Source organism: Nansenia antarctica (assembly GCF_963989245.1).
Source record: "Nansenia antarctica genome assembly, chromosome: 2".
NCBI classification, from domain to species: Eukaryota; Metazoa; Chordata; class Actinopteri; order Argentiniformes; family Microstomatidae; genus Nansenia; species Nansenia antarctica.
The window spans coordinates 51,089,526-51,101,498 of NC_137675.1; positions in this window are offsets into that span (position 1 = coordinate 51,089,526).

Consider the following 11,973-nt stretch of genomic DNA (forward strand, 5'->3'; position numbering starts at 1 on the left):
GGGCCTGTGTGATCACGCAAGTGATCGGGCGTGCTCGAACCAGACGTGGCTCTGGTGCAGCCACAGCCCCTGGTGGCGGCTCCACGCCTTGGGGCTGAGCCTGGTAGGCCGGGGTTGCTGCTTCATCCAACCGTGCGGCTGGCAAGACTGTGGAAGAGGCCACACCCAGCGCTGGGCCAGGGGGAGGCTGCACCTTACGCAGGCGGGTAGCATGCCAGCGAGTGCCGTCAGCGAGCCTAAATGAGGCCGGGCCAAGCTGTTTGCTGACCTGGACAGGGTCAGACCAAAACGACTGGAGTTTGTTGTCCCGATGAGGTCGTCGGATCCTGACCCAGTCTGACACAGCAATGACAGGTGGCCTAGCACATCTGGCCCTGTCGAAACGATCCTTCATCAAGCGCTGGTGTTTGGTGACTGTGGCTTGAACTGGATGGACCGGGGTATCGAGAGGCAGCTGGAGCTCCCGCCCCAGCATGAGGGAGGCTGGGGAGACTCCTGTAGTGGCGTGTCGCGTGGCCCGATAATGCAACAGCGTCTGGAGGAGGCTGGTGGTGAGCGTGCACCCTTGTGCCAGGTGGGCCCTGATGCCATTTTTCAGTGTTTGGTTCAGCCGTTCCACCCCCCCGTTCGCAGCAGGGTGGTAGAACGCTGTGCGGATGTGGTGGATCCCTTTACCCACCAGATAGGAGGACAGTTCATGGGAAATCATTTGAGGACCGTTGTCAGTCGTGATCCTCTTGGGCAGGCCCCAACGTGCAAACAGAGCGTCGAGAATGTCGATCAGCACCTTTGCTGTGACCGAGCCCACAGGTGTCACCTCTGGCCACTTAGAGTGGAGGTCGTAGGTCACGACGAGAAAACGCTGGTGATGTGGTACCCCATGCAGCTCGCCGCAGATATCAAGTTGCAGGTGCTCCCAGGGTTGAGATGGCCAGTCCAACGGCTGCATGGGCGGGGGTGGAGCTGGAGCCCTGGTCTTACCACTAAGGAGACAGGCAGTGCAATCCTTGACCAGGGTTTCGAGTTCCCTGTCGATGCCTGGCCACCACACAACATCACGACAGCGCTGTTTGAGCCTGACTATGCCCAGGTGACCCTCGTGCGCCATAGCAAGGATACGCGCCCGAAGGACACCTGGGACCACAGTGCAGAACCCGCGAGCGACACAGGTGTCATTCCAAACCGACAACTCCTCCCTGATCCTGGAGTAAGTGAGTAGCTCGTCAGGTACTCTTGCCGGCCACCCCTGCGTGATGTAGGTTGAGAGTGTAGAGAGGGTGGGGTCATCGGCTGAGGCATCCCGGAGCTCTTTCAGCGACACCGTCTCCTGAAGGGGTGTGTGGAGGAGCTGGACGAGGTCATGCTCAGCCTGGTCCAGTCCGGGGGTCAAGATTGGGGCTGTGGGTGGGCTGGGGATTGAGCGTGATAGCAAGTCGGCTACCACGTTGTCTCGTCCTGGCGTGAACTGTAGCCGATAGTTGTACTGCTGCAGGCGGTCGGCCCAGCGGTGGAGGCGGAGTGGCTTGTGACCGGTGCCAGACGTGGCCAGGAGGGTGATGAGGGCCTGGTGGTCTGTCCTCAGTGTGAATAGACGTCCATAGAGGTACATGTGCCAGCGCTCACATGCCCAGAGGCATGCTAGGGCCTCCCGCTCCCCCACCGAGTACTTCTGTTCCGTGGGGCTGAGAGCACGGGAGGCGAAGGCGATCGGTCTCTCCACCCCCCCTTGCAGCTGGGACATCACAGCACCAATGGCTGTGGCAGAGGCGTCGCACGTGACAAGAGTGGGGCTGGCCAGGTCGAAATGCGCCAGGACCGGTGGCGAGGTGAGTTGGGCCTTCAGGAGGCGTACGGCGTCTGAGCAGGCAGACGTCACGAGCCAGGGCTCGTCATGCTTCAACAGCTTCCGCAGTGGTGTGGTTGTGGCCGAGTACTGTGGCAGGAAACGGAGGTAGTATGCCGTCATGCCTAGGAAGGAGGCCACCTGAGCGGCTGTGGTGGGCTCCGGGACATGATGGATGGCCTCGGTGTTCGAGTGCAGCGGGTATGTGCCATCAGCTGAGAGGCGGAACCCCACAAAGTCAATGGCTGGGGCGGCGAATACACACTTCTCACCATTGAGTGTGAGGTGATGCTTGGCCAATGCACTGAACACACTGTGGAGACGCTCGTCGTGGCTCTCGACGGTGGCCCCGTGAACCACAATGTCATCAAGATAGATGGCCACACCTGGGATCCCAGCGAAGATGGAGGCCATGATCTTTTGGAAGCAGCTGGGGGCGGAGCTTAAACCGAAAGCCATGCGTTTGTAGCGGAAAACCCCTCTGTGAGTGATGAACGCTGTGAGGTTGCGGCTCTCGGGGTGTAGTGGCACTTGGAGGTAACCCTGACGGAGGTCCAGTTTAGAGAACACGCTGGACAGCTCCTCTATTGTTGGCAGGGGGTATTTGTCAGGGATGATGGCCTTGTTTACCGCTCTCAGATCCACGCAGATGCGCAGCCCCCCAGACTTCTTCTTCGCCACCACCAGGTTGGAGATCCAAGGCGATGCATTCACCTGCTCAATGATGTCGCTATCGAGCATGCTCTGTAGTTGAGAGGAGATGTCATCGCGGAGAGCGGCGGAGGGGCTGTATAACAGGCATCACTGTAGGATCTAACAGAGGCTGGTGGGCAAAAGTGTCGAGGCAGCCTACACCGCTGAACAGCGCAGGCCACTGTTGCTGCCAGGGGATGGAAACGGTGTGAATCTCTGAGCCAGCTGTGTCTAGCAGGGTGAAACCGATGGCGTTGAACAGGTCGAGGCCTAACAGGTTGGTCCCGTGGCGTGCAACATTGAACCTGAAGGCCGGCAGTGTCCTCTCCCCGTACTTCACAGGCAGCTGAAAAGAGCCCACAATGTCAATCTCAGAGTTGGCATAGCCACGCAGGGTGGTGGAGGGCAACCCCAGGGGCACATGGGAGAAAAACTGTGTATAGGTCGTCAAGTTCACAAGGGACACTGTGGCTCCAGTGTCTAGGAGGAGCGGCAGAGTGACATCACCGACCATCAACGAGAATGGCGCTCGTCCTGAGCTCGTCCTGAGGTGACATTATGGATGACTGTGGTAGGTGACTGGGAAGCTCTAACTGGGGCAGACCTGCAGACCTTGTGAAAGTGGTTTAGTCTCCCGCAGTTGGAGCAGGTTTTACCACGGGCTGGGCATGTCTGAGCTCTTGAATTGTGTGCAGAAGAGCCACAATTCCCACACGGCTGGTGTGGCTGGTCGCGTGACCGAGAGGCCAGTAAAACGCTCTCCCCGCCGCTGGCTGCACTCACGTGGAGGAGGGGCACCTGTAGGCTGTGCGCGCCCGCTGCCGGTGAGCTGGGAGAGGCTGAAAAACTAACTGCACATTCCAAGGCTGTTTCAACCTGGACCGCTATGTTCAGAGCTGCTGCTAATAATAATAATAATAATAATTCATTGAATTTATATAGCGCTTTTCCAAGGCTCAAAGACGCTGACAATATAGGGGATACAGAAAACACAAAAACAACAAGTAACATGGAACACAGAGTCAGCTAACGGGGAGGGGGGGGGGGTGGTGGGGGGGGGGGAGGTGGTTAGGGGTAGGGGAGGCTGTATGCATATCAGGGGGGTGGCAGGGTTAGGGGAGATGGGTAGGGGTAGGGGAGGTTGTATGCGTGTCAAGGGGGGGCAGCAGAGTTTTGGACCATCTGGAGTCTATGGAGGGAGCGGGAGGTGATGCCGGTGAGTAGGGAGTTGCAGTAGTCAAGGCGGGAGGAGATGAAGGCGTGGATGAGGGATTCAGCAGCGGACGGGGAGAGGCAGTGTCTGATTTTTGCTATGTTGCGGAGGTGGAAGTAGGAGGTCTTGACGATGGAGCTGACGTGGGGATCAAATGAGAGGGTGGGGTCCAGGATGAAGCCGAGGTTGCGAGCCAGGGGGGAGGGGGTGATGGTAGTGTCATCGATGGTGAGTGTGATGGGTCCGGTTTTATTGAGGGTGGATTTGGTGCCGATGAGGATGACTTCGGTCTTTTCACTGTTGAGTTTGAGGAAGTTGTGTGTGAGCCAGGTTTTTATTGCTGAAATGCAGTTTTCGATGTGAGTGAGGGGTGGGTACTGGGTGGAGTTTGTGGTGATGTAGATCTGGGTGTCATCGGCGTAGCAGTGGAAGTCCAGGTTGAATTGGCGGATGATGTGACCGAGGGGGAGTGTGTAGCAGAGGAAGAGCAGGGGGCCGAGGACTGAGCCTTGTGGGACCCCCTGTGTGACAGAGGAGGAGGATGTTAATGTAAGTTCATCATTTTCCAGTAACAGTTTTCCCTAATCTTGTCACAGTTCGTGTGTAAGATGAGTTGGTCTCTTATCATTTCGTTCTGTAATGTCCCGAACTTGCATAAGCTCGCCAAACCCCGCAGATCAGCCACGTACTGTGTCACTGTCTCACCTGTACATTGGTGTCTTCGTCTGAATATGACGCGGCGGAGAAGAGCGCTTTGTGGAGGGGCGAAGTGTTGCTTCAATAGTTCCACAGCGTCTGTGTATTTCGCCGCAGTGCCGAGAGTTCCGAACACGCGCTGACCCTCTGCTCCTAAGCAGTGTCGCAGCAGCGCACATTTCCTCTTGTCGGATACGTCCACCAAGCCGGCAGCTAGGATATATGTCTCGAAAGAGGAAATCCAGCGGTTCCACGGAATCGGTGGTTCTGCCGGGACTGCTAGGAAAGGAGAGGGTGGTGGCAGAGAACAATCAGCCATCCTCGTCGCCAATGATATGTTCAATAACGGAGACTGATACTCAGAGCTTCAAGTCGGAGCGTACTCCATTTATTCAACAACGTGTTAACCACATAACGTAAGTCGTCATAACACATAACAGAACACGGCACTGTAGTGAAGTCCAAACTGTCGTAAAACTACAGACGTAACAATAAGCTGAGCTTTGTGGGGGTCTCCAAAATAAAAGTGCGAAATGTTCTCATGCACGCGTGCGAATCATGCCCACACAGCGATGAGACTTACAAGTTTTAATTAGCCATAGGCTACTCATTTCACCACATCAACAGCACCACATGAAACAACAGCTATAAGCGATAGTTACGGGTATCTCGGCCAATAATTTTGTTGTTTTTGCTATACTTTCCCTGTTAGCACGACACATTGTCCACATCTCCATTTCCAGTGACATCGCACCTGACATAAATAATCATGTATGCTCGTCCATGAATTGTGCTTTCATCTAATGTTATGCTACTACGGGAATCAAGTGATTTGACATTAGAAATGAATTTGTTTCATCTCTTGTGCAATGTGCTCTACAATCTGGGCACATGAATGATCGGATCGGTGAGCAGGGGCCAACTGTCGCGCCATTCATCTCATTAAGTTTCATAATTGGATTCAGTTTTGTATAAGGCATCCTTCCTTTAGCGACAGTATAGGCTGCCCTGAACGAACTAGCTGTCTCCTTATACATACTGGAGGTGAGTTCTGCTACTTTCTTCGGAAGCACTTGCTTTTGTTTGAGCTCTGCTATTTCAACAGTTTCAACGTTGGGTGTCATAACAGGTGCAGCTGAATTCAAGTTTGGTTTCTTGGTTGAAAACCCGAAACTTTCCAGGCTTGTCGACTCGGTCGGCAGCAGTGGCCTTTTTTTGGGCGGCATGATAGCTAGCTACTGAATGTTTTCTTCTCAATAATCACGTTCGCAAGCTCTCAACGATCATATTCTGCTGTTGCACAATATTCTACTGCGCCCCATAGTGTCTTGGTGGTAAAGTGCAGGCAGTCAAAGGCATACTGTCATTCACAGGAGATTAATGCTGGTGCGCGTAGTTCTTTTGGAAAACTTGTTTATTTTAGAATATTTATCATATAAATAAATATAAATAATACTCATTACATTGACATTTTTTATCAAATAATGGTTGTGGTAATGTATTATTAGCGACCCCCACAGATGTATGATTTTACTGCTTTCATGGGAGCTCAGACCTTCCTTATGGGAGCTCAGCTCCCATTGGCTCCCACATAACTCGAACCCTGGCTACGCGCGAATCATGCGAAGGGAAGCAAGATATGGCAAGGGACCTAACCCTAACCACTAACCATTAATAAGCTGCCAAACCAAAAGGTCTAACATATCAAAACATAATCTAGGGATGTATAGGAATAAAAAAATCACATCTAGAATTTGCCCACCCAGATGGTAATGAAATGTTCAGGACTATTACTCTTGGCTGAGGGCTTCACCACGTCACGCGCAGTATCAACCAATGAAAATGCGTAGAGTGCGCCCAAGATACGCCCCTATATTTGCATACACATCTGACAATGACAAAGACAAACTATTCTATGTGAATACAACATTGTCTTTCGCTTTATCAGATGTGAATGCAAATATAGGGGTGTATCTTGTATGTTGTCCACGCCCCTACGCATTTTCATTGGTTGATACTGCGCGTGAGTCACCACAAGTCTGTTCAAACCCCAGGCAGTGAGACCAGCAGGAAAACACAACTAGATCTTCTATAATTCTAACTGGATAGTACTTCGTTTCCAGTCAGTCAGCTAGATTACTTACTTAGCTAGCTTAATTTTACTTATCAAATGTGCATTTTGTGATATAAACGCAGTGGAGACACTCTCAGCTATCTTGCATCGCGCATAGGCCAGAGCGTATATGTCTAATTGAGTCAACTGGTATTGTAGTTATCACCAAGTTCTCCCATACAGTGCTGATGGACTAGTATAGACCATTGCCGACATGTGTGAAAGGGGACAACACGGAACACTTGGGATGTCTGGCTTGGGATGTCGACATAGATTGGGATTCCATGGAAATTATAGGGAGAAAGAGGCTGTGTGAAAACGGGGCTATAGACGACTAACGACTCTCTAGTCTCTACCCGTCTGTGATGATAACTGCGTCGCTGCTTTCACACGTCACGCGCGGTATCAACCAATGAAAATGCGTAGGGGCGAGGACAACATGCAAGATACGCCCCCAGATATTTGCATACAGATCTGATAAAGTGGAAAAGAAAGAATAAATGTGGAAAAGAAAGAATGAATGTGGAAAATAAAGAATGAAAGAATGAATGTGGAAAAGAAAGAATGAATGTGGAAAAGAAAGAATGAATGTGGAAAACAAAGAATGAAAGTGGAAAACAAAGAATGAATGCGTAAAAGAATAAATAAATATAGAAATGTATTTCGTTATACTGTGTGTATTCATTCATTTATTTGTTCATACATTCATTTATGTATCTATATATTTATTGTTCATTTTGACAGACTTGGCCCTCCATAGAAAACTAGCAAGATCTTATGTGTCGGAGCACTCGATAACTTCCAGTAAAGTCAAGTGCATGATCTGTGCTCAAGAGTTGGCTTATAGTACCAACACGTCCTCCATGCTGCGCCATCTCAGAGCGAAGCACCCTGAAACTACACCTGATGCACCCAGCATGGTTGGTGCTGGTGGTGCTGGTGCACCTACCAGGCAAGGTACGTGAAAGGTACGTGAAAATACATGTGCAGGAATGACTCGTAGAGCTTGGAATGGAGGTACATTGAAACATAATAATATATTTAAGATCTGCCATAACATTTTTTTATGTGATGACTGCAGGCTCTCCACCGTGCAACTGGGGGTGGCCAAATTTCCACAAACACACACAGCTGAGCATATAAAGGAGGCCAAGAGTGTTCTTCTGGGAGAATGGGGCCTGAAGGACAATGTTCCCAGCCTCATCACTGACAATGCATCTAACATTGTTCTGTGTGCAAAGCTGCTGGGAGTAGGCCATGTGCCATGTTTCGCTCACAGCCTCAACCTGGTCGTGAAGAAGGCCCTGGACCTCACACCTGAACTCAAGGACATTGTTCTGCCCCTGCCCAATTAGCTTTTTTGAGGTGGTGTGTCTGAGGAGGATGTGCTGCTCCTGTTGATTCAGCTAATGGGACACACCTGTGGCTGATGACCTCCAAGCCCTTCAAAAACCTGCAGCATGGGGAAATGTTTGGTCGCCCGTTTCACAATGCCTACCTTTTTGTTTTGTGTTGGTTGATTAGTAATTTGGGTTTGACTTATTTTGCCTTAGTTGGGGTGGGTTTTGTTTGTTTTCTCCCTTGTCCATTTCTTTGGTTCTTTGCTTGGCAGGGTGGTGAGTGATTTTCTTCTGTTTCCTGGTCCGCCCTGCCATAGATTGTTGAGGTAGCGGGAGATGCCTGTTTTGTTTATTCTTATAAGTGGAGGTTTTGTTGATTCAGTGTTTCTTTGTGTAGGTATGGAGGTTTTGGCAGATAGCATTATGCAGCATTATGCAGCTGCTGTATCAAATGCATCGATAGATCGGCACTTTTTCCGACACAATTGTGTTGAACGTGTCAATGCGTTGGAAAGCTTCGTTTTCCCCATCACTATTAGTGAGTGACAATAGAATACGTTTCCTAAATCTGTTCCTGTTTACTCTGTGGATTATGAAAGTAAAATGGCTTTGTCTTTCAACTGCATTCCCTCGAGTGAAAAAAGCAGCATAACGCAGTGATGAATGCAGTGGTATAAAGGGTTCAAACAACATCACTTGATTAGCCAATGGTCAACACCTGTGTCAAATATTTCACCTAGTGGCTAGACATCAAGGGAATAGTAGTCCTAGATGTAGTGGACTACAAAAGCCACATACATAAGTGTTCAAGATTGCTTTATTGTCTGTCACACAGTGACAGAAATTCTCCTTTGACAGGCAGAAGTGCAGCTCAAGAATACAGTTTCCACATTAAAAACACACATAGGTCACATACGTTAAATACATAAAATAAAAACAGACAGACATAGCAGTGTTTATAAAAATGTAGTGCCTATTTAAAAAGTCCAGTCATTTAAAAAGAATAGCTAAGTGTTATGGTTTAAAAAGCTAAAATGTTGTGGTTTAAAAAGAAAAATAATGCGCTTTCTATTTTAAAATGTTCAGGACGGTTGTTGCAGTTGGGTGAATGATTTTTTGTATGTGTTTTTCCGGGCCAGTGGAATTCTGTAACGGCGGCCTGATGGAAGTAGCTGAAATGATTGGTGGAGGGGCTGAGAGGGGTCCTGTGTGAATTGTGTGGCTTTCCTGATTAATGATCGGTTGTGTATTTCAGACAGGGGAGTTTGAGGTGAGCCGATGATTTACTTGCCTGATTGACTATATGGGAGAGTTTAGTTTTGTATTTGACAGTGAGGGAGTTGTACCAGGATGTGTTATTGAAGATGAGAATGGATTCAATGAGTGATTTGTAAACCAGGGTTAAAATGTCCTTGCTGACGTTAAAATCCCTGAGCTTCCTCAGCAGGTGGAGGCGCTGCTGGGCCTTTTTGTAGACCAAGAGTCAGTGTGCTGGGAGAAGGACAGAGAGATGTCAATCTGAGACAAGAAGAGATGTCCACTGAGACAAGAAACACCAAAATACATCAAATATTTAAAATATATATGACAGAACAAAAAAACAATAGAGAAATGCATCTCCTCCCTGTGCGTGAGTGTACATTTCAGCCTGGAACGATGGGAACATCCGAGAGTTCACTTCTGGGACAGGCGAGCTGATGCTGACAGTGCAGAACGTCCACAGAATGGGTGTACCAGTCATCTTATAAGTGGAGGTTTTGTTGATTCAGTGTTTCTTTGTGTAGGTATGGAGGTTTTGTTGATCCAGTGTTTCTTTGTGTAGGTATGAGGGCTGTCCATTAAAACAATAACATTTTTCTATGTTGTGGCTGACTGTATGTATACGGCTTTTGTGCAGCACTTTGGTTTGGTCCCTTTAGTTTCCTTGGGACACTTTCAGCCGTAACAGACATACGCTTGCGAGCCAGAAAGATTGTTGCCTTCTTCAAGTCCAGTACCACGGCAAAGGAGAGACTGTACATTTTTCAGGGCCAGTTGGGGGTCTCCAAACACAAGCTGACCCAGGAGGTGGAGACGAGATAGAACAGCACCTACCTCGTGTTACAGAGGATGCCGGAGCAGCGCCTGTCGGTGGGAGCGGCCCTCGCCAGCCTGAGGAGACATCCCAGCTTTGACCAGTGGGGAATTTGACACTATGGCTGAGTGCCTTGATGTATTGGCACCTTTTAACCGTGCAACGATAGAGCTGTCTGAGGAGAAGAGGGTGTCAGCTTCAAAGGTCATACCGATCGTCAGAATTAGACAGCACAAGGTGTCTAAGTGTGGTTGGATGACCAACCCTGCTGCCTCATAGTTGGGGCTGCACCTGCTCCAGCTCCGGACGGCAAGGTGCAGTGTGGAGAATGTTGGGGTCCTGGCATTGGCAACGGTGCTGGACCCCCGTTTTAAAACATTGCCATTTGGTAACCTGGCCAATGCTCAGGAGGCGGTGAAGAGGTTGACTGCTGAGTGTGCATCAGCTATTCAGACCACACAGAATGCACCTTCAACATCACAGGTAAATACCCTTTCCTTTGCACTGTGTATTTGAACAGCAGCACATATTGTATGTCCTGAACAAATTCCTCCCAGAGGACCACAAAGTAAATTTTATTTATTTTATCTTTCTCTTAGCAGCCAACCTCAGCACAGGAAATGCCTACCGCCGAAGAGACAGACAACCTTTGGGAGCTTCTGGACACTCGAGTTGGTTGGTTGCAAAACATAGTCAATTGTTGAGGATCACATGAAAAAGCTGACAATTTGACAACTAGGCTAATTGTTGTTGTGTTCCCTGCAGGTGCAGCACATAATGTCCAGAGCCCTATAGTAGGTGCCACAGTGGAGGTGCAGTGGTACCTGAGTGACCCCTACCTCCCCAGAGAGGAGGACCCACTGAAGTACTGGGCCACACATGGAACTATGTGAACTTGTATGAGTTAGCCAAGAAATACCTCCATGTCATCAACCTCTGTCCCCTGTGAAAGGGTTTTCTCCAATGCAGGGGACATTGTGAGCAAGAAGAGGAGCTGTCTCAGTCCCAGCGGAGCAAATTATTTTCCTCAATAAAATATGTAATCTGTCCCACACAACCATGTCCCTCCCACACTTTGTTTGTTCATGTACACAAGCAATAAATATTTTATTGTTCACATAAGCACATCTCCAGTTCCCACAATATAGCCTTGTTTTGCACTCTTTCCCTGTTCCACAAGCACGTCCTAACACTGTGGCCCCTGTTATGACACGTTGACCATCTGCCCCAAAAATATCTGCCCCAATTGTCACACAGCCATGTCCCACACATGCCTAAATGTTGTTCAGATTTTAATTTTTACATATCAGAAATTGACACAACATTTGCATTTATTTGTTGTCATTCATGCCAATCAGAATTACATCATATTGACTACAGACACATGTATGACAGGTCATCAATTAAAACGAACTAAACGTTCTACTAGGCTATTAGTCTACTAGACACACCAACATCTAAGACGATACAGAGACAGTTTGTCACAGCACCTTTATTGAACAAGACATCACAGATGACGGTGGGCTTATTGTATTTTGCCCCAAATTCTTGACTTGTGAATCAGTCGATACAGCCGCCATACCACGACCTGACCAGCAGATGGCATTATGCAGATGCTGATTGATGCTGTATCAAATGCATCGATAGATCGACGCAATTGTGTTGAATGTGTCAATGCGTCGGAAAGCTTAGTTTTCCCCATCACTATTAGTGAGTGACAGTAGAATAAGTTTCCTAAATCTGTTCCTGTTTACTCTGTGGATTATGGAAGTAAAATGGCTTTGTCTTTCAACTGCATTCCCTCGAGTGAAAAAAACAGCATAACGCAGTGACAAGTGAATGCAGTGGTATAAAGGGTTCAAACAACATCACTTGATAAGCCAATGCACAACACCTGTGTAAAATTCACCTAGTGGCTAGACATCAAGGGAATTGTAGTCCTAGATTCAGTGGACTACAAAAGCCACATACATAAGTGTTCACTGAGACAAGAAACACCAA